Source organism: Gracilinanus agilis, chromosome 4 (genome assembly GCF_016433145.1).
Source record: "Gracilinanus agilis isolate LMUSP501 chromosome 4, AgileGrace, whole genome shotgun sequence".
Taxonomy (NCBI): Eukaryota; Metazoa; Chordata; class Mammalia; order Didelphimorphia; family Didelphidae; genus Gracilinanus; species Gracilinanus agilis.
In genome coordinates this window covers 255,134,750-255,162,662 of record NC_058133.1, presented here as the reverse complement: position 1 = coordinate 255,162,662, position 27,913 = coordinate 255,134,750, and the positions used below count along the sequence as shown (strand labels likewise).

Sequence of the window (27,913 nt, the reverse complement as noted above, 5' to 3'; positions counted from 1 at the left end):
TGTTTTCCAGTAGTGTGGATAAATTGTGTCAAGTCATCTACATTCTCTTGAGAGCAAAGCTGTGTGATTTCAAGACATTAGTTGAGATTATGATATAGTCTTTGTATAATAAAATTACTTACACTTATATTGTTGTTGCTTGTCCTCGGTTTTCAAAGAGGATCAAATGATATCACAGGATGATGTTGTCACTTGTGCATAAATTAGATTTAAGTGAGGTAGAGTTGCTTAGAGTGTTCAGCTTCACTCTCCTAAAGTCATGAAAGCCCAGTAGCAAGACAAGAGTCAGGATGACTGGCAATGGCCCATGATGTAGTGGATGATCCTGGCATCTTTGATGTCTGACTAAGCTCTAAGTACTCCACAGTGCCTTCTTCATCTGTCTTCATGGCCATTGAGACAAATTGTTCTCATCCTAGAGGAAGTCTTCACATGCTTGGGGTAGACACCCCTTAACTCACTGACATGTTTTAGGCCTATTGGTAACCTTCAACATGGTTTTGAAGGACCAGGCACTTTACAAAAATCATATTTTTATTTATTTATTGGGTTTATCTTTCCCATTTTATAGTTGAGGAAATTGAGGCAAATAAAGGTTAGTTGACTTGCTCAGGGTCACACAACTAGTATTTTGTTCAAGGGCTAGATTTTAACTCAGATATTTTTGATTTCAGGACTAGCACTTTATCACTGTGCCATTATATTCTGTAAGAAGCTGATTGACCTGGGTAAGGGTCAAATCTTTTAAGCAGTCGTCAATATCCAGTTCTAGCCTTTAAGCAAACTCTTCCCTTGAGGTGGAAACTATTAGAAACCAATGAAATAAGATAAACATCAGCCACTATGCTAAGCCCTGGGCATATCCATACAAACTATCTTTTATGACAAAGAATTAAAGGAGAAAAAAAAAGATTTCAGCAAAACTAATGAACATGCCAAACAAGTCTGGGATTATACTCAGTATTCCATGTCCATAGCCTATACAAAGGAGGAAGGGAGATGTATTCTTATTTGGGGCTAAGTTTTATCATTACTTCACAGCATTCAGCTTTAATGAAAAAAATCACTTGTATTTAACATTGTTGTGCTTACTCTGCATATTGTTTTCTGCTTACTTCACTTTGCATCAGCTCTTATGTCTTCCTAATTCTTTTAATTTATCATAGTCTTACTTTCTTGCATTCTAGCAAATCCTATTACATGAATGTATCACAACTTATTTAACCTTTAAATTTGTTTCTGGTTCTTTCCTACTGCTAAAAGAGTTGCTCTATATATTTTGGTGTACAAAGGATATTTCTTCCTTGATTGTTACATCTAGGTTTTCACAGGACCAAAGACTGTCTTCCCTTTCCATGTACCATAGGAAGCATTTGCACTTATCCAATTCAGTCATGACTGTGGCTTTTTTATTACCTGCTAAATAGCCAAAACAACAGATAGGTCAATATGGAATGAGATAAGCAGTAGGAAAAGCGTATGAACAATGAAGTTATGTTTTTAGTATAATTCAAAACTATTATCCAGATTGGACCAATTTACAACCTTACCAACAATGCCTGATTATTTAGTATCTTCCTTATCACAAAAGAACTATCTTTCTCCAAGATACTTATCTTCACTCCTTGCCTCATTTGTACTAGGACTGGGCTCTTGTGTATTTCTTGTTATCTACTGAAGAAAAGGAGAAAGAGAATAACAAAGTGTTAGATACCTGGTACTAGCTGCCCATTGATTGTCTCATGTCATTCAGAAGGGAGTTTATCAGTCAAACTTTGATGCCACTTTTCTACACCCATTTATCTAGTTTCTTGTATCATATATATCTATATCCACTGATAGCCATATAAGTTGTCTCTATTTTTATATGAAGCAGCTTGGTATGATGTTTAGAGAATTGACCTCAGAACCAGGAAGATCTAGGTTCAAGTCCTGTGTGACAACTATTGGCTATGTTGTGACACATACCTGGACAAATTGATTAACTTTTCAATGTTTCTTGGTGAGAAACTTTCTAAAAGTATTAGTTGCAGAAATGGTACTGTTAGGGTTCAAAATGGGTGGCCTCCAGAGGAACACACGAGACAATGCAATCAAAGCAGGAGAAAGCTTTATTGCCAGTATGCACTGGGGAAACTCAGCAAAGAGAGTCCCGAGGGGGCATTCAGAAAAAGGAATATATATATGTTTCTGGGATATAGGTGCCTTTGTCTTAGGGTTAGCTAATAGCTAGACAGAGGGAGTAGGGATGCTTTCAGGTGCCACAGGATATGATTCTTAATCTTCAAGGCTGTTCTGTCTAGGAATCTTCAAGGCTGTTTCATCTAGGGGCCCTGGGGCTTCCAGCCAGGAGTTGTCCCTGGGACTGTGAGTCAGAGAGATAACTGCCCTGCTTGAGTCGAGCATGACGTTATCCAAAAAATCCCCTGCTTAATTGCTAAGTTTAGCTTTTTGGCTATAATATTCTTATAAGCTATAAGCTATAATATTTCTATAAGCTTTTTTGGCTATAACAGTACTGGCCTATATAGTAAGAAGATATTTCCTTTTCCAGGAGTTCCTTCCACCATTGAAATGACAAGACTAATCTCTTCCCTCATGCATTATTTACATATTTATCTGGACCTATGAATTCATTGGTCTGTAAGATTTAAATCAATATCCAATAACTCCAGGTATTATAATTTATAAAGTTTATTAATAATCACTTGAAGTAGAAAGAAAATAAACTAAAAGAAATAGAAGTTCAAACCTAATTATCTAATAAAAAGTAAACCCATGTGTGTAGATTCTCCTGGGTGGCATAAAGCCTGCTTTCCCAGCTGTGATCAGGGGAAAGAGAGAGAGAGAACAGAGCTATACAAAGCTGATATCCTCCCTATGTTAGCATGTAACATGAGATTGGGGAGCAAATCCTAATTACACAGGTCTATGTAACTTCTGGTCTGCCAATGCAGACTATCAATTATTTTACAATGTATAGTTTTATAGAATTACTTGATGCACACATATGTCAATTACTTGTCAAATATAGTGTCTTAGTTAGGACTTGACCTCATGTTTTCTTAATTCTTAGGCCAATTCTCTATATGCTCTGCAAGGTAGTCTCTTTTTAACTTATCTAGAAAATATTATTTTAACTAATCCAAAAAAATTTTTTTTTAAAACTTGGTAAATTGATAAAATTTCCAGATGGTGAATAGAGATTATTAGTAGTGTTAACTCACAAAATGGAAAAAAGTCTATGAGAGATAAATTGCACGCAGTTTGGTATAAGATAACATCTAAGATAGGTTATTGTTAGATAGATTAAATTTCTTTCTGTTTCAGGTCTGATGCAGGACTCTCTAATTGTTGAGTCTTTAGAATAAAAGAAAATGACATGCTGCTAGATCATCTAACATTAAATAAAAGGATATTTATTTGGCAATAGCCTGGAAAAGTTATTCAATGATGATATAGCACTGGTTCATTTGGATATACCTCCTCTACCTTGGCTCTACTGTTCAGAAGATTGTGGCAATCTTGAGAACTCTTTGGCCTCTCGTATGTTGCTAAAATCCTGTTGGGATTTTACACTTTGATGACTGGGAAGCCAAATCAATTATTTAAGACTTAGTCTTCTTGACTAAATCTCAAGAAAAGTTTTATTGCTTTTGAAGGGAAAGCTAGATTAGGCCATGAGGCAAAGGTCTTAGTAAATTGTCTACCATAAATTTGGAATATGGAAACAAGTCTTAAATAGAGCAGATTTCCCAAACTTTCTATGGAAATATTCTCACCAGTGGCCCAAGATGAAGAAATAATTATTAAGAGAGGGATTAGTTGTTTCAGGGAATACAAATCATCTGAGCCAGACAAACTACATCCCAAATAGGGCAAAGGTAATTTTTTTTTTGGAGCCACTCTCAGATGTCTTTGAAAATCATGGATACTAGGAGATATATACCACAGGACTGGAAAAGAACACATTTTTCAGTTATTAAAAAAATACAAGATTTTGCTTAGGGAGATTGATTTCAATTCCTGGAAAAATTATAATTAATAATTATATTTAAAAGAATGCTTAGAATATCTAGAAAACTAAAGGGTAATTAGAAAGAGCCAACAAGGCTTCATGAGGAGCTGATCATACCAGATTAATCTTTCCCTTATTTTTGGACAAGTTTTTATATTTGTAGAATGGGGAAATGCTTAATGACATATTTTACCTAGATGTTAGGCAAAAATTTGCAAAATGCTCCTCAATTCTTTTGGAATATATGGAGAAATGTAGGCTAAATGGTGTCAGAAATATGAGGATTTAGAATTGTTTGAGTGATCACACCCAAAGAATATCCATTATTTTGTTCAGCATTAGCTTCAAAGGAGGTCCCCTAGAGCATATTCCATTCATCTACACATGGTGTATAACTGTCTAATGTTTTTTCAATTACTTCGATAAAGACATAGATGGTATATTTATCAAATTTGCAGGTGACAAGCTGAAAGGGATGTCTATTGCAATGTGTGAAAGGAAATTTTTCAAAATTCCCTTTGTCTATTTTAAGTTAATCAATCAGGACCTTAAGTTATCCTTACTTAGTATCTAGCCAACCATTAAGTGTGAGAGTTCACAAGTCATTTACTAGAGTAAGCTCACACCTCCAAAGGCATTGTTTCCCTCCCCTCCCCACTGGGCAGTGCTAGGCAAATTGGGAGGCTGTGATAGGTTCCAGTGAAGTAGGGGAACAACAGGAAATGACATTGAGAACTGTTTTAAGTAGGTCAGCCAGAGCATTCAGTGAATGGGGTTGGAGGAAGACTCTTAGAAGAAGTCACATTGTCCTAGATTCATCCTTGACTAGAGCTTTCTATGAGTGACTCAGGCTGAAGGAAGAGTCTTGTCCAATAGTTAATTTAAATTTTTTTTTTTTTTGCATTTCATAGCTAAGTTCATTACAATCCAAAGCAATGACTGTGCAGTAATCAATTTATGCTTTATATTCCACTCCAGGTAAAAGGTGTATTTTTTTAAAAAAAGGAAACATTAGCTCAGTAATAATGGAAATTTCTACTTCAAGGATATAATACATTCTAATGCCAGGTTCAAAAATGTTTTGGATCACACTAAGTTACTCATCTTTAAGAAAAAAGTCTGTAACACTTAAATATTGCAGTTGTTAATACCTTTCTTCCATGGAATAAAAAAAATATATATATATGTATATATATATATATATATGTATATGTATGTATCATCCAATCCTCAATATGTGAGTGAGGCAGGAGAACAGCTATCATTATCTTCATTTTATAGATCAGGAGATTACATAAATCATTATGCAACCTCCCCAAAGTTATCTAGAGAATTCTGTGGTAGAGCTCAGATTATAGGATTTGGGGAGTGTTATCAAAATTAACTGTTGGAAAGTTAATATCCAAAAGACACAACTTGACAACTGTACAAGCTTAGACTTGGAAAGTTCAAATGAGAATGTTATAAAAATATCAAATTTTCAATTACAAAAATCACATCTAAGACAACATTTAGCTATTCTAAGTTAGAACAATTTAGAACAAACAGTTCTACCTCAGTTTCTTTTATCTCCTTTAAACACATTCAATAATCCAGGGACAAAACAATGTTTTAGATTCAAAAAGGCTTTCACCTTACCTGCACATTTGAATAATTTATACAAAACCAAAAGGCGAGGGGGAGAAATAAACACTCCATTAAAATCCTTTCAAGTCAACATTTTTAACTTTGTTGCATCTTTTTACTAATTTCTTCAAGAGTGGCTTCTCTTTCTTTCAATAGTTGCTTAAGTCTTTTCATTTTTTTTCATCTCATATAGTTTCATCCAATTCTGGCAATGTTTTGGGGAAACTATCATCAATATAACAGTCCTGACTGCCTGGAGGGTCTTGTTCTAAAGAAACAGATGCTAGACTTATCTGTATTTCTGTCAAGACCATCTTGACTAGGTAGTTCTAGCTCAGGATCCTTTTGAGGATCTTTGACTACCTGAATTGTTATAGAATGTCTTAGTTTCTTACCACTCTTTCATTATCACTACTCAACTTACATAGATTCTACTGCTACTTTTCTGATGACTCTCACAGTTTGGCCATCTAGACCAGATGCTCATCTTTAGGTCAACAAACATTCTCTTCATACCAATTCCCCCCCAAACCCAACTTGAAATCATTTCAACATCTGACCTGGGACACAGGGTTAAACTTCCTTTCTTTCTCATTCTGATGAGGTAGGATGCTTAAATTTATACCATAGCCTAGTATAATCAGTGAGAATACTAAAACCAGGGTTCTTAGTTAACAATACTGTCCAGGACCAGAGTCAACATCTATCTCCAGGAAGAGAAAAGAAATCAATATCTGATTAGGGACCAACTTTAGTTAAAAGAGATATGGAAGTTTATGACAATGTATTATTTTATGTTCATTAAATTCTTTCCAGATTTGAAAGCCACACACAGGAAACTCCTTCCTGGTTCTACCATGCTCCATCCCTAATACCTATCCTGTTTGACAATAATCCACAGTGTCCTTAATCTGCTCTGCTGTCCAATTTTTTTTCATTTCTTTTGTCTCATTCTTTTTTTTTTTTTTTTAATCCTTTGAAATTTTGGTCTTTTATGAACAAGTCGCCCTTAATGTTATGCTTCTATCAGCTCTCATTTCATTTCTCCCCCTTACTCAGTTCAGAACCTGATTCATAGTCTTCCTCTCTATCCTAAAATGCTACTTTTATGTTTAGGTTACTTAAATGTAAATATTGTATTGTGTAAATGGAATTAGCTCTAGCCCATTCATAGTTGAAACTCTACTCACCAGAGTTAATATCATCCCCACCTCCCTTAGTGGGGAGGGGAGATGAGTTACCCACACATGACAATAAGTAACAAATCAAGAACAAGGGACTGCCCTTTGGGCAGTCCAAATGAGTGTCCAGGCTGCCATTTGTCCACTTGAATTAGAGGTGGACCCACAGGAAGTGACGTAAGGCACTATCTCTTTAAGTATGTTGGTTACTTCCTATTGGGGCAGTTCCTGCTTTGAACTTGGTGCTGAAGTATCTCGGCTGACATCTCAGGCTGCTTCCACTCTGAATGATCACTTGGGTAAGTTAGGCTGACTTTCTTGGCCTACCTTGGCGTTTCCCAGACTCTCTACCTTAAGTAGGCTTCTTGCCTCTCAGATTGCTAAGGCTTTGTGGCATATAATCTAGTTTAATTAGCCTTTTAACCCTCTTTCTCTGTCTGGGCCTCTGCAGGCCTGGACTAGCCTCTCCCTCTCTATTTCCCTTGCCTTCTACCCTTCCTAATTGTAAATAAACTACCTTAACCCTGATCCTGACTTGGGTCTATTTTAATTATGGAATCAATCTGAATTATTGATTCCTGGTGGCCACACCTTAAATATATATCTATATAATACCAAAAGTCTCCCTTTATATATATATATATATATACATATATATGTATATATATATGTATATATATATAGNTAATTATGGAATCAATCTGAATTATTGATTCCTGGTGGCCACACCTTAAATATATATCTATATAATACCAAAAGTCTCCCTTTATATATATATATACATATATATATATATGTATATATATATATAATACCAAAAGTATCAAACATTCTGACTTAGCAATTTAACAATTTCCAATTCACATCCTCTACATACTTGTTAAATTAAGATTCCTTTTTTGTAGAATTTTTATTTAGATTTTCTTTTTTAGTATTAACTTAACAAACATGAACATTTCAAAATTTGAAAAACAGAAAAAAGGATTTTATGTGAAATCATGCATTTCCTTTATGTATAGTTTTAAAAATGTATATTAAATCAACCTGGTAGTAACAAAACTGATCTGCTTGCTTATGGACCTTTCTGAACTTTCTTTTACTTTCTTTTTGTGTATTTTAGATGTCTTGTTGAAACTATTTATTTTCTCTATTTAAAAATCCTTATTACTTACCAACTTTCCCTTCCCTCAAATAGAAGCCCTCCATTATAATATAAAACATTCATTAATCTATCTTACAGAGATCATAGATATATTTAAGAGTCAAATTTTCATTTTGGAGTGACTATTACTTCTTATAACAAAGTGAGGTGCAGAGAGAAAAAGGATGAAGAGAACTTATTTCTAGAGAAAAATATTTTAAGTACAATCTTGTGAAGAAACATTTAGAAAGGAATTTTTAAGAGACTTTGGTAACTCAAGAGAACTGAATGGTGAACTATCAGTACCTACGGAGGCAGCCATTGTAGTGATCAATCTTAAAAAAAATAGGGAGAGACAATTTGGGGAGGAACAAGAAAAAACACTTCAGTTTATGAAGGTAGCTCATAAAGAGTTTATCAAAAGGAGGAAAAAATGTAAGGACCAATAACTGATGCTTGGGTAGGAGGAATAGGAAATGGCAGAAGAGTAGAAACTGATCACTTCAAATGTAGTGTTTATAATATTTCTTTTGTTCCACCACATTTTTCTTTGTATAGTAGGGTCAAAGAAAAGAAAAATATATAAGATGATACAATGATAGGAAATATACAATGGAATGAATTCACTTATAAAAGAGATGAGCATATCAAAAAGGATTAGAAAGAATACAACATTAAAAAAATGTACTTGAAACATGAAGATATAGAGTTAAAATGAATGATTGGAGTAGAACTTATTTTGTATCAATTGAATTTGTAAAATGCAGGAATTGGAGCCAATTTCTGCTCAGAGGAGACTGAGCTGATGGATTACTTGAGCTCTAGGGTTCTCAGATTGCGTAACTCTAATTTTGATAGTATATTGAACCATTGAGACCTTGGTTGAAATTGATTAAGGAAGAGGTGAACAAGTCAGAAACAGAGGAGATCAAAAGTTTCCATGTCAATCAGTAGTGGGATCCCATGAAATACTGCTGCACTTCCAGCCTGAGTAACATAGGGACTCTAAGTTAAAAAAAAAAAGTGGGGATTGTGGTCATAATTTCAGAAAAAGTAAGAGTAAAAATGTATTTTACACATGGTTAAAATAATAAACAGGAAAGAAGCTATATTATGCTGAAAGACAATGTAGACAACATCAGTATTTAATGTAAATGAACTGAATTGCATCTAAATATTTCAAGGAAAAGTTAATTATAAACAGAAATAGTTAAAACTTTTATAGTCACATACCTCAGTGTATTCCTTTTAGACCATGACGGATATAAAAAAAAATTGGATGTTAAGAACCTGAATAGAGTTTCTGAAAAATTAGATATGGTAGATCTCTGGTCATGAGTGAATGGGAATAGAAAGGAATACACAAATTTCTTTCTGAGACCCCTCTCTTCAGGCTTTGAGGTAGTATGAGGGAAAATGAATCCTTAAAGCGTTGGGGGGAATTGTTTCTACTCCTGTTGTTGCTAAATCGGTGAAGCAAATACCACTTTGTACAAGCTAATTGATCTTAATTGGTTAACTAAAACTTAAATAATAATTACTGTTGGCTAATAGTGGAGGAGCTACACAAAAGATGGGGACTCCAGAAGATAGCTAGATTAGAGACATTGTCAATCCCTCAGGCCCTGAGGGGGAGGTGTGGTTAACCTTGCACTGGAGAGTGAAATTAGTGAGAATATACAACAGAAATAGTTGAATATATTAAAAAATGTTAAATACAGAGGTGAAGAGGTATGAGGCAGCATGAACTGATATGAATTTGAAGAAAGCATGATAGCATGATAGCTTTCTCATATAGAGGTTCAGAGAAGAGTTCACTTATTAGAGGAGGAGTCTATAAGGGATAGAGGCATTCCAGTGAGGGAAGAAGGTTAACAACAATAGACTACATTAATAAGAAAAACAATTAAACCACACTATTATATTATTAAATGAAGAAAAGTTTTTTTTTTTTTTTTTAACCCTTAACTTCTGTGTATTGGTTCCTTGGTGGAAGAGTGGTAAGGGTGGGCAATGGGGGTCAAATGACTTGCCCAGGGTCACACAGCTGGGAAGTGTCTGAGGCTGGATTTGAACCTAGGACCTCCCGTCTCTAGGCTTAGCTCTCAGTCCACTGAGCTACCCAGCTGCCCCAAGATAAGTTTTTTAATGAAATATAACATATTTCTGTTAAAAGAACTTAAAACATAGAAATAAATATACTTTTCAAATTTCATTAACCTGTGCAGATCCTTTAAATGAGTGATGCTACTATTAGCTATATACCTTAAAGAAATCATACCCATATGTGCAAAAGTATTCATAGCAGCACTTCTTATTTTAGCAATAAATTTGAAATAAAGGGCAGTGACCAACAGAAAATCAAATTATGATATATAAATTAAATGGAATATTATTCCATTAAAATTATTCCATAAAAAAATGAAAGGAATTGATTCAGGAAACCCTAGGAAGACTTTTATGAATCTATACAGAGTAAAGTGAACAACATTAGGAAAACAATTTACACAGTGACTATAATAATCTAAAGGAAAACAATTCTGAAAGATTTAAGAAATATTATTGATGTAATCTTCAAACAAAATTCCAGAGAATCAGTGAAGAAGCATGCTATTTATCTCCTGACAGAGAGGTACTGGATTAGACATGGAGAACGAGTGTAAAATTTTAATTTTACTTGTGTTTTACTTGATTATGTTATTTTGTGGTTGTGAAAGATTGTTTTTGTTAATAGATATTTTTAATTTTAATTTTAAAATTTTTTCCATGGTTCTTGTCTCCCTCCATTCTTCTCTCCCTGCTCCCAGAGTTGACAAGCAATTTCACTGGGATATATACATATTATACGGTTGTGAAAGTTTTTACAAAACTGGGGCAGGGCATTTTGGGAAGGGGGAATAATGATAGTGATGTGAAAAAAGTGTCATTGAAACATTTTGAGTAAATAAACAGAAAGTTTGAAACTTTCCAACAAAAGAAAGTTTGAAGTGAGAAGGAGAAAAGCCAGGACAGCTTTGAAACTACTGTGTTGAATTTATCTGAATTAATTATGTTCTTACAAAAACAAACTTTCTGCCTCAACTTTCAACATGCCTTCCTCAGTAATCTCAATTATTTCTAGTTTTTGATTTTAGGTGAGAGACATTTGACTCCTCCTTTCATTTGATTAGTTGGAGGCCATTGTAGGGTTATTAATTGGCCTACTTCCAATATTGTTGTGTCTCAGGAAATAGGGAGGCCTAAGAGGAGAGGGAGAAAGATGGGAGAACAGATGGTCAGTGGAGCCTTCAGAACACATCTAACATTTTTGATTAAGTTTGCCAACTTATACAGGTTTGGTGTTGATGGCAGGACTGGCAGACTCTTTCTACCAGTATTGCTGTCTCCAGTGTTGATTCTGGTGACTAATGTAGACAAGATCAGTGGTCTGAAGAACATTGAAATTCCCTCAGCAATTGAAATCTGTGACCTAAATTGTTTCCATTGGGATCCCAACAGTGTTTGTATTTGAGGTGGTGGTGGTAGTGGTCCAATGCACTTGATACATGCCAAATAGGCTTTCAATTCTTCCAATACTCAATTATGTATACTAATAAAATGCAAGTGAAGGTGAGGACATTTTGAGTAGTAAATAATCTACAACTATAACTTATTTTGGAAAAAAAATAACCACAGTGGGTGGTGGTGGGTGGGATGTCAAGGAACATATGTGGAAATGACTATGATGTAAAACCAAAAGGTATCAAAAAACTTTTCTAAAAAAAGAACTAACATTCCTATAGCTGGAAATCCCCCTGAGACACTATCTCTAGACTATGTCCTGAATTGCTCTCTATTTAGTCTGGTTTTGACAGGTTAGCATCAATTTTGGTTCTTGACAAGAGGAGACTACAGGCAATCCTCAAGATGAAGTCACTTGTGGAAAATTGAAGATTAATAATAACAAGAAAATGCAAATAAAAAAACTCTAAAGTTCCAGTTAACAGCTATCAAATCTACAAAGATGACCAAAAAGGGAAATGGAAATCATTTATGAAGATTACAGGACAGGCATATTAATGTACTATAGGTTAATTTCTGGATTGGTCCTTGCAATCTGGAAAGAAATTTGGAATTATACTGAAAGAGGCCTTAATATGTATATGTACTTTTATCTGGTGTTACCACAAAAAAGTTAAAGATTTCTGGACTTAAAGAAAGGACCCCCATTTATAAAAGATCATAAAATATTTATGATAGCACTTTTCATTGTAGGAAAGAAATAAAATGTATGCTCATCACTTGTGGAATGCTTAAACAAATTATGGTAACAGAATATACTTGTACCATATGAAATGTTGAAATAGGGCAAACAGATCTAATTACATTGAAACCATGAAATGATTAAACATCAATGACTCACTAAAATAAGAAGTGATTAAATTTAAGATATTACATCTTAATTTAAAGATATATTGTTAGTTTTCAACCCTCATAGGATTTATGACATGATCCTAGGAGGACTTGTATGAACTGTTGCAGAGCCAGAACCAGAAGAACAATTTACTCATCTATCAAAATAATACAAATGAAAACAAACTTGGAAGGTTTTTGAACTCTAACCTATGCAAGACCATTCATGAATTCAAAAGACTGAATCATACTTCCTCTTTCTTGACAGAGAGGTGATGGAATAGAGGCAAAAATGAGATATACATTTTCAGGAATATCCAATGTTTTTGCTTATTTTGCTTGACTATCATTTATTTATTTATTTATTCATTCATTCATTCATTCATTTATTTATTTGTTTGTTTGTTTGTTTGTTTATTTATTTATTTATTGGGCAAAGGAAGTTTTCTGTTCTTGGATGAAAGTTGATAGGGGTGATACTGTTGCAAAAAGTGAAATAAAATGCCATTAAAACAGCAAGTCAGAATAGAGCAGAAGGAAATGCGGAAAAGGGGTATTAAAAAAACAGGAAAGTTTTATTACAATCATATTAAATCTAATATATATTTTAAAATAGACTGTCAGCTCATAGTTTCATATATAGTTGTTTTTTTTGTTCTTTACATTTTAAAATGCCTATGTTGATGCTAAAGTTCATAATAAAAAATAAAACTAAAAAAATTGAGTTAATTATGGACCAATAAACCTTTATAATCTTTTATGCTTTCTGAGAGTTGAATTAATACCCCTTTCAAAAGAGGGCACATAGGACTAGTTGCATTTTTAGACATGGAATTTTTTTTTTTGGATTTTTTTAATTTTAAACCCTTGTACTTCAGTGTATTGTCTCATAGGTGGAAGATTGGTAAGGTGGGCAATGGGTGTCAAGTGACTTGCCCAGGGTCACACAGCTGGGAAGTGGCTGAGGCTGGGTTTGAACCTAGGACCTCCTGTCTCTAGGCCTGACTCTCACTCCACTGAGCTACCCAGCTACCCCCGAGACATGGAATTTTAAAAAATCATTGACTCACTAAAATAAGAAGTGAATAAATTTAAGATTAATATATCTTCATTTAAAGATACATCCTTTTTTAACTTTCAACCCGCACAGAGTTTGTGATAAACAAAACTCATCTCATTTCAAAGTATCTGAAATATAATGACTTCTCTTGAGAAAAGTATCATATATATTTGACTAAATAAATTATGTATAGGTAATAAAACTTAAAAATATTTATTGGAGCAACAAAAAATTGAGGGCGTGAGAGTTGTCAGGTAACTGGCATAATGTTAAAATTTAGAAAATAACATCCATATACTTTGACAACACACACACATACAGAAAGGAGAGGGAACATTGTTTGCCCTAAAGACTCACAATCTAAGTCCACCACATAATGGGAATTGGAGAGAGGAAAGGGAAGGAGTCACTATTACTTATGAAATTGAGTACTTAATAGAAAACATGTAAGCAGCATAAGAATAAATTCCAGTGTCTCTTTAGACATCATAACTTGCATGTCTTTCACTGCTATCAGATCTTTGTGGGGACAAGATGCCTTTTGAATGGACGGGTGGATAGTAAGTACAACATATTTGTGTTTGTCTCTTTAGAATGAGGATTGAAAGCTGAAGTCTATCTATCAGACCTATTTCATCAACTCACATCTTTAGATTATCCTCACAAAGCACAAAAGGGAATTTCACTTTCTTATAGTTTCAAAGCCTGAAGCCCTCTTTAAGTAAACAAGGATGGAAGGAATTAAGATTCTCAGCTGCCTGTACTAGCCAGAGTGTCTCTCAGAGACAACCCACAGGGCTAGTAACTTGTGTTGTGGTTCTGTTCCTGAGTCCCTGACCAAGAATAGACTCTTTCAAACTGTGCAAAGAAGCACTGAGCTCTTAGTTCCTCCAGAGCCGTCAGTTTGTGGTTTCCATGTAATTAAAAGTCTCCTTGGAAATCAGCTGTTGCCAACTCATTCTTGCTAATATGCCACTTGGGGGCTCATTAAAAGGAGAGCAGGTAATTGTGTTATTAAAAAGTTATTAATTTGTTATGATGAAAGGGATATGTATTTACATATACATACTAATCTGGATACATGGAGACTGTTTCCTCTGAAGAGCACAATGTTCTGACAGGGTAGAACAAACTTTTAGCATTGTCTCCAGAGGTTCCAACCTTATTAAGAAGTGCTTCTAACTAAATTCTGCCTCATGGTCTTAACAATTGTTCCCTTCAGTGGCCTCTGGAGCCAGCCACATAATAAGCAAATCTGAAAGAAACTTTTGTCTAAAGTTTGAGGTGGCCCCAGGGTAAAGATGATTGGTTCTCACTGGCAAGGCATTTATCTTGCAAAGGAAAGAGTCAAGAAAAAAAGGAATAACTTTTGAAGAAAAGGGAGTCTGGGAAGCATTCCAAGAAATTTAGAATTTCTCTAGGGAGGAATTACTAATTGTTAACTCTTTTGTGGTATGGGAAGGGTTGGGGTGAGGAATAAGAGATGAGGAAGGAAGGAGCAGGAAGAGAAGAGAGAGACTGTATGGTACTTTCCTCCACTAATGCAGGCTGTAAACTCCTCTATAACTTAATGTCTTAGAAAGACACTTGGGGCATTGAGAAGTTATATACCTTGTTTGTGGTTACACAGCTGCTATGTTAGAGGCATTATTTGAATCTAAACTTTCTTTACTCTTAAGGTCAATTCTTCATCAACTAAGCCATAATGCCTCTCATATTATTTCATAAAAATTTATTGATGACTATATTTTTATGTACAACTCTCTTAATCATAATCTGTTATTCCATTACATTTATAGGACTCTATTCAAGTATTCCCCAGTGCTTGAGCCCACAGTTTGTTTCTAGTTGTATTGCAATTTCCTGAATGTTGCTACAAATATCTTTAAACAGATTTTTTTTCTTTTGGATAATATATGCTTAAATTAGTAACCTAATAATATTCCTATAATTTATTTAAAAACCATTCCTATTTTAATTGAAGAATGGATTTTATGACAGCCTTTTATTTTTTTTAATCCTAAAATCCGTATTCATTTTGCTAACATTGTTTGGCATAGCCGCTGCCGCCGCCACCACCACCACCACCACCACCGATCGCCAGTTTTCTCTATGGCAACAGTGAGAGAAACAGTTAAGTAGAATGAACATAGGGTTGGGAACTTTGCAATCTGGGTTCTACTCCTACTTCATTGCTCTATCACTGCTGTTGTAGTGATTGATTTTAACCAATAAAGAATATGAGGCCATTTTTCTCAGAATGACACAGTATATTAACTGATGCATGCATCTACTAACAAAGGATTACACTGGCTTCCTAAATAAAAGTAGAGTGAGTGAGTCCTGTCTCATTTACAAAGGGAGCTGTGTCCTCTTCCTGACTGACCTGAAAGCTCTACCTTAGGACCTTCCTGAAAGTGCCCATTAGTGGATATTTTGAGAGAGGAGGTAGACTTAGTAACCTCAATTCTTCCTTCATTGCTACATCACAGGAGAGGCAGATCTTATAAGAAAGGCTTGACATAAGGTTTTCCCAGGCACTGCAAAGTTCAATAACTAGAGTTTGTCAACTTCCCTTATCTAAGAGAGCCCTTGTTTTCAGATAAATAAGGAGCAGATACCCATTTTGCCTCTAAAGAAAGGCAGCCCTGTAAGATACCTTGACAACTGGGAGTAAGTTACTTTAGCTTGGAAGCTGGCTGAACTTCAAAGCTTAATGTTTAAGAAAGCTTTCATGTAGAAATTATTATAATTCAGCCTTCAATTTTCCTCATTGACCTTCATCAAGTGAATTAATAATTGTATCAGTTAGTCCATGAGCATTTGTTATCTGTTATGTGCCAGATATTGTGCAAAACATTGGGGATATAAAGAAGAAACAAAAAAATCCCTTATCTCAAGAAGCTCACATCACAATCTGAAAGAAGAAACAATAGGCAAGCAAGCATGTACAAATAACATATATATATGTATATATATATATGATAAATCAGAGCTAGTCAACATAGAGAAGTATTTGTTTGTGAAAGAAGGGGATTTCAAGAACATAATATGTTGGGAAGGAGAAGTAAAGTCTCCATGTTTGGCAAGAACTTCTGGGAAAATTAGAATGCAAATTACTGTTAATTAGATTTACATCAACATCTTACACTCTTTCATTGTTATTATTGTTATTCAGTTATTCAGTCATGTCCAACTCATCATGACTCTGTGGAACATGGAATGCCAAAACTGTTTGTGGGTGGTTTTTTTTATATTTGTTTTTTGTTTTTGGCAAAGATAGTTGAGTGGTTTGCCATTTCCTTCTCCAATGGATTAAGGCAAACAGAGGCTAAATGATTTGCTCAGGATCATATAGCTATTAAGTGTCTGAAGCTGGATTTGAATTTATGTCTTCCTGACTCCACTACCAGCACTCTAACCACTGAGTCATACAGCTGCCCCAAATATTTCAGAATAAGCTCTAAAATGTGATAATTAGATTAAGTCTACACAGTCCATCTTTAGATTTAATTACTAAAGGTGAGAACTCCTCTAATTCTGGGAGGTCCATAACCCACATGTGTTAGAGTAGGTGAGGAATCAGAATCAACTGACTGCCCCCTAGGCAGTACTATGAGAAGTGTCTATTGTGATTGGACATGCAAATTGGAGGTGGATGCAGGAAGTGACAAAAGATGCTATGTTTTAAATATGATGGTAACTTCCTGTGGAGGGAATGGGCATTTTGAACTTGGTGTAGAAGGATCTCTGGTGGGACCTCTGACTGCTTCCCTTTGAATTGTCATGGGGATAAGTTAGGCTGACTCTTCTTTCTCTTCCCTTGGTGTTTCTGGAGGCTCTACCCTCAGGGAAGCCTCTCTTGCCTCTCTAATTGTAAAAGGCCTCATGGCTAGAAGCCTTGTTTAATTAACCTCTGTACCCCTCTGCTGGGCCTCTAAATTCTTACCCGGTCTGGGCCAGAGTTTCTCTCTCTCAATTTCCCTACCTTCAACCTTCCTAATTGTAAATAAATCACCATAAAAGTCAATTTTGACTTGAGATTACTCTTAATTGAGGATTGATAATAGTTCAATCCTCTGGGGACCATCTTTTAATATATTGAACCCATAAAACCCCTTTTTCCCTCTTACAAAAAGGATGTGTGACAAAACCCCCCAAAGTCAAATCTATTAAAAAAAGATAACAGATGAGAGGAAGATAACTAGGGAAATAACTTTTTCAAAAATATTTTAATTGTTTTTTTTAAGATTACATGCTAGTACAATTTTCAATAATAGTTTTCTGACATTTTGCAGTCCATGTTCTCTCTTCCTCTCATCCCTCCACTTTCTATAAGATGGCAGATAATCTGATATATGTCATGTAGGTGTTATACAATATATATTTCCATGTTTATAGAGTTGTGAAAGAAGACACATATCACTTACATTAGAGAAAAATTCATGGAGAAATAAATTGAAGAAAGGCATACTTCAATCTGCATTCAGACTTCATCAGTTCCTTCTATAACAATGGATAGCCTTTTTTTCTCATGAGACCTAGGGTTGTCCTGGATTCTTGCATTTCTGATAATAGTTATGTCATTCACAGTTTATAACTATACATTATTATTGTTACTGTGTACAATGTTCTCCTGTTTCTGCTCACTTCACTTTGCATCACTTCATGTAAGTCTTTCTACATTTTTTTATTATCTTGTTTTTCATTTCTTATTGCACAATAATAATTCCATTACAATCATGCACCACAACTTGTCCAGCCATTTCCCAATAGATAAACATCCCTTCTATTTCTAGTTCTTTGACATCACAAAAAGCTGCTATAAACTTTTTTAGTACAAAATGGTTTCCTTCTATTCCCTCTTTGGGATACAGACCTAGTAGTGGTATTATAGAGTCAAACGATATACACAATTTGATAGTATTTTGGGCATGGTTTTGGAACTTTTTGTATTGTTCTCCAAAATGTTTGGATCAGTTCATAGTTCTTCCAACAGTGTATTAGTGTCCTAATTGTTCTACATCACCCCAACATTTATCATTATCTTTTATTTGTCATATAGGAATTAAATGGTACCTCAGAGTTTTTAAAATTTAATGATTTGGAACATTTTTTCCACATGACTGAAGATAGTTTCAATTTCTTCATCTGAGAATTGTCTATTCCTATCTTTTGACCATTTGTCAATTTGGGATTGCTATGTTTTCTTTTAAATTACACTCAGTTCTCCACAAAGAGTGTGGCTATAAATATTTTTTACAAGTCTTTTTCCCTATGATCTCTTGGGGGTACAAATCCAACAATGGGATGGCTGGATGAAAGGGCAGCCAATCTTTTAGTGCTCTTTGGGCATAGTTCCAAATTGCCATCCAGAATGGTTGGATCAGTTCACAACTCCTTCAGAAATGCATTAATGTCCCAATTTTGCCACATCCCCTCTAACATTCATTACTCTCCTCTGCTGTCATGTTAGTCAGTCTGCTGGGTGTGAGCTGTTTTGATTTGCATTTCTCTAATTATTAGAGATTTAGAACACTTTCTCATGTGCTTATTGATAGTTTTGATTTCTTTATCTGAAAATTGTCTATTCATGTCCCTTGCCCATTTATCAATTGGGGAATGGCTTGATTTTTTGTACAATTGATTTAGCTCCTTTTTAATTTGAGCAATTAGACCTTTGTTAGAGTTTTTTGTCATAAAGATTTTTTCCCCAGTTTGTTGTTTCCCTTCTGATTTTGGTTGCATTGTTTTTGTTTGTACAACCCCTTTTTAATTTAACGTACTCAAAATTATTTATTTTACATTTTGTAATTTTTTCTAACTCTTGCTTGGTGTTAAAATATTTCCTTTCCCAGAGATCTGACAAGTATACTATTCTGTGTTCACTTAATTTATTTATAGTTTCCTTCTTTATATTCAAGTCATTCACTCATTCTGAATTTATCTTGGTGTAGGGTGTGAGATGTTGATTTAAACCTAATCTCTCCCGTATTGTTTTCCAATTTTCCAAGCAGTTTTTGTCAAATAGTGGATTTTTGTCCCAAAAGTTGGGTTCTTTGGGTTTATCATAGACTGTCTTGCTGATGTCACTTACCCTAAGTCTATTCCACTTATCCTCCCTTCTTTCTCTTAGCCAGTACCATATTGTTTTGATGACCATTGTTAAAGAAATAATGTGGTTATACAGGGAGATATAGATATATAATGATGGTGATGATGTGTATCTGCCTATGATCTCCTCAGTTGCAGTTTGGTGGGAGGAACACCTATTCCTATCACCTTGGCTCCTGCTGTAAGTTATCCTCTCCTCTCTAACAGATTTGGTTAATGACATGTTAAATTCTTTTAACAACTGCTCAAGTAAAGACCCTTGAGAGGTTAGATGGATGGGTTACCTTTCCAGGCCCAACCTGGGTTTGGATAAATTGGTATTGGGCTATTGATCAGTCTTAGATAATGTTCAGGATCTGACTGCCTTTGACTCCCTTCCCAAAGGCCATGATAGAAAGACCACTCAGGAAAGTACTTGTTATTGAACACTCTTTTATCTCTAAGTAGGGAAAGGATAACAAGGTCAAGGATTGGGCATTGGAAACCCTATTGATCTATTATCTATTAGACTAATTAACAATCAGGCCTGGAGGCTACTGATCTGGTGGAGGCTTGAAATTTCACCTCTCCCTCTATCTCTGGCCGGACCTGGCCACAGCAAAGCCAGAGACTAGGGAAGGCTATTGCTGTAGATGTATTGATGGTCTTTATTCCCTCAGCTCTGTTACCAATAGTGTTGATGATTCACTAGCTTTCCCAGTCTAGCCAGGAAATAGATCCAGGCTTATTCATACCCTCTTCTTCTTTCACCTACTGGCCACCCTTCAACTACCCTTCAGTCAGCCACCCACTCCCAGATAGAACCACAGAGGCTTACAGAGTTCTGTGATCTCCAGTTCTCAGCCTTTGAGTCCAGAGATCTGTTCCAATGTAGCTGTGAGGGTTATGTATAGGGTGGGGCCAACTGTCATTTGCCATGGCACCTGGGAACATTTTGAGTCTCTCAACTGCCATCCCTGTCAGTCAAGGTGGCATCCCTCTCTTCCTATATTATTGAATATAACATAAGTGCCATTTTGTTTTTGGAAATTTCAACCTGCAAATTTCCTGCTGATCTTCCTCATTGGTGGATTTCTACTCTATGCTTAACTAAACTTAAGTGTTCCTATCCCTCTAACTACCCTTCCCAAAATAATAAATCTTATCTTAGCTAATGCTTTATCTGTCTATGCTTACCTTATGCTAAGGACAAGGATTTGGGATAGATTTTCTGGGAAAGTATTGGGATATGAATACATTGTTTTCATAACAAAACATTTGAACACAAAGTATAACATGTAAGCATTGTAACAAATTTCAACAATAGCTATCTATCTTGCTTCTTACTTATTCTAAGTCAATGCAATCTTGCAACAAACTATGTTAAGTTTCTAATACTGAACTTTAAATAAATATTCGTAATACATAACAAATTCTAACATTTATATCTCTAGCCCCTAATCTATTGTTAAGAAGACTAGTGTGTAAGTAAACCTTAAACTATGTTACTGTATTAGTTTTTTAGTTCCATTGCTAACTAACCTATACTATACAATGTGTGATTGACATTTCTATTGATTTGTTCTATTTGAACATTCATAACTATTTTACACTGTCCCTATGCTAGCTAGAATTGAATTTCCCTTTCACTATTCTCTCCCTATGGGTCAGTATGCTATTCATTATTTGTTAGTAACAATACATTACATATGTACAAGGTTTTCATGTGATGTTCCTATGAAATATGAGTACCTTTTGACCTTACAAGGAATCTGAGTTCTCTTGTTTATTGTGGCCAATGTACTTTGTATTCAAACCTATTTACATCTATTTACACTATGTACATGTGATGCGACTTTATTGTGTCTATGTGTGGGACCTATGGCCCAACATTTGCTGTTTGATTTATACTCACCTTCTTCTTTCAGAATCTCTCTGTCAATCAGCCTGTGTTCTGCTGCATGTATCCTATTGTGTGCATTTGCCTTTTGATTTGTAATTGTGATTTTGAATGTGTAAAGCTTGTACTATTCAAACCTAATCCTAGTTAGCTGATCTTCTCTTCATGATTCTTCCAGTGATGTTGTCCAAGTCACATAGGTGTTGTCACAGTTCAGGTCCTTGTACAGTCTTTTCAATGTCTCTTGTGTTGTCCTTGTGCTGATCCTGATGTCCTGATGTCCTGGTGTCTCTGGAATCTCTGGAATCTTTGGGATCTCATCTCTCTTCTCCTTTGCTGGATACACATGTTGCCAGTTGTCGACTTGCTTGAAGAAATTCCCTGGATCAGGAACAAGTGTGTGATTGTGTAGTGTTGTGTTAAAATTTTGTGTTGCCACAAAGTTTTCTTCTTATGATATTTTTGTTTTTGCACTTGTTTTTGATGTTATTAGTGTAATGTTCATTCATCTTCACCACTGCTGAATTCTGATAGGCTTAACTGTAGAGTTTCATGTGTGAATGAGGCATTTGTGTCATCTAAATCAATGCTTTGAGTGTCTTGCTCCTGATATTGATCTATGTCTTGACTATCTGTGTGATGTTGTGTTTCATTTATCTTTGTTATCTGTGTCTTGGTCTTTTTCTGTTTGAGGCTTTATTTCTAAGGGTGATTTTTTTTTTTTTGCTTTGAGGCTCTATTTCTATGCCAGATTCTGTGTCTGGAGGTTGAGGCTGAATTTTTGAATGAGGTCTTGACTTCACTGAGGACTTGATATGCCTGTAATGATACCATGCATCTTTTCCTTTGTTTTTTACAGATGTAGGTGTGACTAAGATTATTTTATGTGGACCATACCATTTTGGTTCTAACACTGATCTTCTTGTGAAGTTTCTGATATAAATTTTGTCTCTAGGGTTGTAACCACATAGGCTAAAATCTAGTGGAACTCTGTTGGATTAATGACAATTTTTGCAATTCTTCCAGTCTTTCTTTCAATAGGGTGATATATTCATAGATTTTACACTCAATTCCTAGGTGTGATAGGTAATTAGTGTCTTATGGTGCTTTCCCAACCCATGGTAGTTGCCTATACAATAATTCAAATGGTGATAAATGTGTTTCACTATTGGGTTGACTTCTTAAATGGAAAAGCACCATGGGTAAGACTATTGGCCATTTGAGATGACTTTCTGTGCAAAGCTTCCTGATTATAGTTTTGAGACTCTTATTAGTACATTCCGTGACCCCTGAGGATTGAGGTCTGTAAATGGAACTTAAATGTCTCTTAATTCCTAGCACTTGGTAGACTTGCTTAAGAATAGAATTTTCAAAGTGACTACCAGAGTCAGATGAGATAACTGCAGGAATAGAAAATCTGTAAGTTATCCCCTTCTCTCTAACAGGTTTGGTTGATGACCTGTTAAATTCCTTTAACAGCTGCCTAAGTAAGGTCCCATGAGAGGTTAGATAGACGGGTAACCTTTCTAGGCCCAACCTGGGGTTGGATAAATTGGTATTGGGCTATTGATCAGCTTTGGATAATGTTCAGGATCTGACTGAGTTTGACTCCCTTCCCATATATTTGAGAAATGAGGGCTTTGTCAGAGACATTTGCTATAACAATTTATTTTCCCAATTTGTTGTTTCCCTTCTAATGTTGGTTGTATTGATTTTGTTTGTGCAAATGTTTTAAAATTTAATGTAGTTAGTTATCTATTTTACATATCTTTATCCATAGTTCTGAGAGGTAAACTATTTTTTTCTGCTCTATTTGGCTTATCTTTATTTCTTAATCACATATCTATTTTGAATTTACATTGGTATATGGCATGAGGTGTTGATCTGTGCTTAATTTATGCCATACCATTTTACAGCTTTCCCAGCATTTTTTGTTGAATAATGAATTCTTCTTCCAAAAGCTTGGACTTTTGGGTTTGTCAAACACTAGATTACTATGGTTATTTATGGTGTATTGATTGTCTAATCTATTCCACTGAGCCATTATTCTGCTTCTTAGCTAGTACCAGATTGTTAGCTCTTAGTCAAAAAAGAAGTAGAAGTGAATGTCAGTAGTCAAATAGAAAATTCTGATGGTATAAAATGAAAAAACAAAAAAAAATTTTTGCATGAACAAAATCAATGCAGGAAGAATAAAAGAAGAAGCTATTGGAAAAAATTGTTCACAGAAAATAATGGGCTTGATATTCAAGATTTAAAGCAAATGGATAAAAATACATAATAACAAAACTCTATTAAATAGAGTGATTGTCAAAGAATATGAACAGGGAATTTTTGAAAGAGCAAATGAAAGCTACCATTAACCATGTGAAAGAATGTTTTAAATCACAACTAACTGAAGAAATGTAAATGAAAAGAAAAAGATTAATGTCTTACTTTTGAGCTCATTTAATAATCCAAAGGAAAAAAAAGTTAGATGGAGGAGTTATGAGAAGATAGGCACACTAATGCATTCTTGGTGGACTGAGGCTTACTTTAACATTATGGAAAAGAATTAATATTTACACGAAATAAATTGCTACTCCATACATATCCTTTCCATCAAAATACTGTTAATCATATGAGCCACGGAAGTCAAAGAAGAGGTAAAGACCTCAATTAAGCAAAAATATTTGTAATAGTACTTTTTTTGGTGTCAAATAACTAAAATTAAGGTGGATATTGTTAACTGTTGAATGACAATAAATTATGATATGTATTTAATAGAATATTATTGGATAATAATAAATGATGAATATTAAACACTGTGAAAACCCTTTTTTTCATCCTGTAATTTTTTCTGTATAGGTAGGCTCTTTGAAAAAAGCTCTTCCCTTCCATCTTACAATCAATACTGCATATTGGTTTGAAGACAGATGAATGAATGGTAAGGGCTAGGGAATGCGTTTTAAGTGACTTGCAAAAGTTCACACAGCTAGGAACTGTCTAAGGTAAGAACCTCCCATCTCTAGAATTGAGTCTCAATCCACTGAGTCACCTACCTTCCCCCACCTCTAACTTTTCTTTAGAGAAATGGGGGAGCATGTACATGGAGTGTTGCACAAACTCTTATATATAGTGTTGATTGATTTTTGCTTAACTATTTTCTTCTTACTCTCTGTCCTTACCAAGAATCATAGCCTAGAAAGTAACTAGTGCATAGTTAGGAACATATACATATTCATATACATAAACGTATACAGGAGAAATAAAATTTCACAGATTAAAAAAAAGTCTAAGAATGGACCCAATAATTAAACACATTTTCTGAGGTATTTATACAAAAATGGATACTATATGGGTAAAAAAATTAAAGGTGGCAATTCTAAAATAAGAAGAAAAAATTTGAAGCCTACATTTAGGATATGATCCTAGATGTAATAAAACTTATTAAGAAGGAAAAGGGCAAGGAATAGTTGGGATCATATGGTGAATGAAACAGTATATTAAAATAATTTGTTTATATAATGAAATATAGTTACCATAAGCTTGGTATAGAGAACTTGGGTGAAGATCAACTGAGGAAGAAAAAAAAGCAATCTCTTCTATTAAATATGTACAAAACTCTTGATCATAAAGAGGAAATAGCTTATGAGATAGGGAAAATATCATAAGATTGTCATGGATGAATGATAGTATAAATATAAGTGAGGAGGGACCTTCAAGTCTCTTTTTAGATATACACTGTAGCTGTACCAAAAGTAGAAAATCTAATAATTTGTTGACTTGAAATAACAATTTTACCTTCAAAAGGTAGAGGGAAAATTGAAGGAACATTTGGGGAGGCTGTGAGGTATAGTGGAAGGAAAGCTGAAGTTGGAAGCATAGAATATAACCTGAACTCAGCTCTGGCATTCATATAACCTATGAGAGCTTGTGCGAATTTCTTGATCATTCTAGGATTCATTTTCCTCATCCTTCTAGCTCTTAGGCTATGTTCCCATGATAATACTTCTGTGTAAGAAAGAAGGGCAATGGCATTTGGGAATGATTTCTAAAAAAATGAAAAGATATCAGTAAAACTTAAAATTCAATCACTAACTACACACTAAATGATATGCAGGTGAAGTCTGCTTTCTTTTTGTAAGCAGAAAATTAGTGTCTGATGATTGCAGACTGCAGTACATATTTTCATGCATGGCCAATGTTTTTGTTTTGTGTAGCTTCACTTTAAAATTTTTTTATTTTATTTTTTTCAGATTATATGTAAATATAATTTTAATAATCATTTTCTGACATTTTGTGATCCATGTCCTCTTCCACCATTCCACCCTTTACCCTTCCCTGATTTTGTAGGTAATATGATATATGTTGTATATGTGCAATAATTCAATACATATTTCTATGTTTCTCATGTCGTGAAAGAAAACACATATTGCTTATAATAGAGACAAATTCATGAAGGAAACAAAGTGAAGAATTATATGCTTCAATCTGCATTCAGAATCTATCACTTGCTTCTCTGATGGTAAATAGCCTTTTTCATCATGTGTCCCACCATGTGTCATCATGCAGAGTTGTCTTGGATCCTTGCATTGCTAACAGTTGTCAATCACAATTGATTATCATGCATTATTGCTGTTACTCTGTACAGTATTCTCCTGGTTCTACTCACTTCACTTTGTATCTCTTCATATAAGTCTTTCCAGATTTTTTTTTTGGTAATTATCCTGTTTGTCATTTTTTATGGCCAATAGTATTCCATTACAATCATATACCTCAAGTTGTTCAGCCATTCCCCAGTTTATGGACATAGCTCCAGTTTCCAATTCTTTCTCACAACGAAAAGAGCTTTCAGAAATATTTTGTATATGTAGGTCCTTTCTCCCTATCCTTGATCTCTTTGGGATATCGACCTAATAGTGGTATTGCTGGATCAAAGAGTATGCACAATTTTATAGCCCTTTGGGCATGGTTTACAAATTGATAAATCACTGCCATGTATTGACTATCTTCCTTCTAAACTGTAGTTGACAATTTTATTCTTTGGTAGGAAAAAAATAATCACTGGGTAGCCATTCCTAGTGACAATTAGTAAAAACTGAATCAAGGCAGATCCCAAGAAAACAGACTGAAGATTTTACTAATGAAGTAGGCAAGGGAATGGGAGAAATAAAGAATTATAGAAGCTTAAGAGCTAGAAGAACTCCAGTGATATTTAATTCAATTCAATACACATTTACTAAACACTTATATTAAACAGGACACTCTGCTAGGCTGTAAGGATACAAAATCAAAATGAAATGCAATCTGCATTCTTTTTTTTCCAATTTTATTTTTTAGATAAATTTTTTCCATGCTTCCATGATTCATTTTCTTACTCTCCCCTTCCCCCTACATCCCCCCCCCCCATAGTCAATGCATATTTCCACTGGCTTCTTCATGTGTCATCAATCAAGACCTATTTTCATATTATTGATAATTGCTCTAGGATGGTTGTTTAGAGTCTACCTCTGTGAGATTCATATTGCAGAGAGGGGTTCAAGCTGCAGAGAGGGGTTCTGGCTACAGCACAGAATTCCATAGTGCCCCTCAGAACTCTAAGAGGGGGCAGTTAAAGGCAGTTGGAGCCCTGGGATAAGAAGGTAGGTCACCCTGCTTGCTGGTTTTGGGTCTTGGGTCTTGAATCAGAGCAGAGCCATTCAGTTCCTGACTGCCAAGCTGCTACTACTGCAACTACATCACAGTCTAACATAGTTTAGTTATCTTGATATAGAAGAAGAATATTATAGGGTTAGAGAGCAGATCATCCATTCAAAATACCTTACCCCTTTTGGGGGGAGGGGCTGTTTTGACATAACTGTTTGAGGGTTGCCCTGACCTTATCAATCCTTATCCATCTCCCATCCTTCCCATTCCCACCTATCATTAAACATTTTATCAACTGGGAGCAGTGCCTAGATATATATTTTCAGGATATACTCACACCTCTTCAAGCTGAGTTCCTCCTACTTGAAGCCCTGAAGTGAATCCTAACCTCTGTCCCTGTGAGCTTCTAAGACACCAAGCTTCTCCAATACAATCTTGTGGGGAAATAATTTAGAGAAAGTTATCATCTTTAGGAGTTTAGACTCTCCTAATTTACTGTCTTGGCCCAGTAGTTAACAAGTCTGTTTGTTCACCATTAAAAGATTGTAACAGACTTTACTAGTGGGAGGGGGGAAGTGAAGGAGCACTATCACAAGATCCTGCCCCTCCCTTTCAGTCTAACCTGCTTGTGGGTGTGTCCCTCCATAGACTAAGGGTTAGATTACATTGCTACTGACCCTTGTGATCTTACAGTTTCCTAAATACAACACATCCCAAATAATGTCCCCATCAACCAATGTGTTCAAGCAGTTGTTTTTCTTCTATGTTTCCACTCCTGTAGTTCTTCCTCTGAATGTGGATAGCTTTCTTTTCCATAAATCCTTCAGAATTGTCCTGGGTCATTGCATTGCTGCTAGTACAGAAGTCCATTTCA

The 27,913-nt window shown here is 34.9% G+C and overlaps 1 protein-coding gene across 1 annotated transcript in view; it reads left to right on the top strand.

Moving 5' to 3' along the window:
- Window positions 1–27,913, top strand: part of LOC123246342 (zinc finger protein 271-like) — a 498,115-nt gene that overhangs the window by 157,429 nt on the left and 312,773 nt on the right.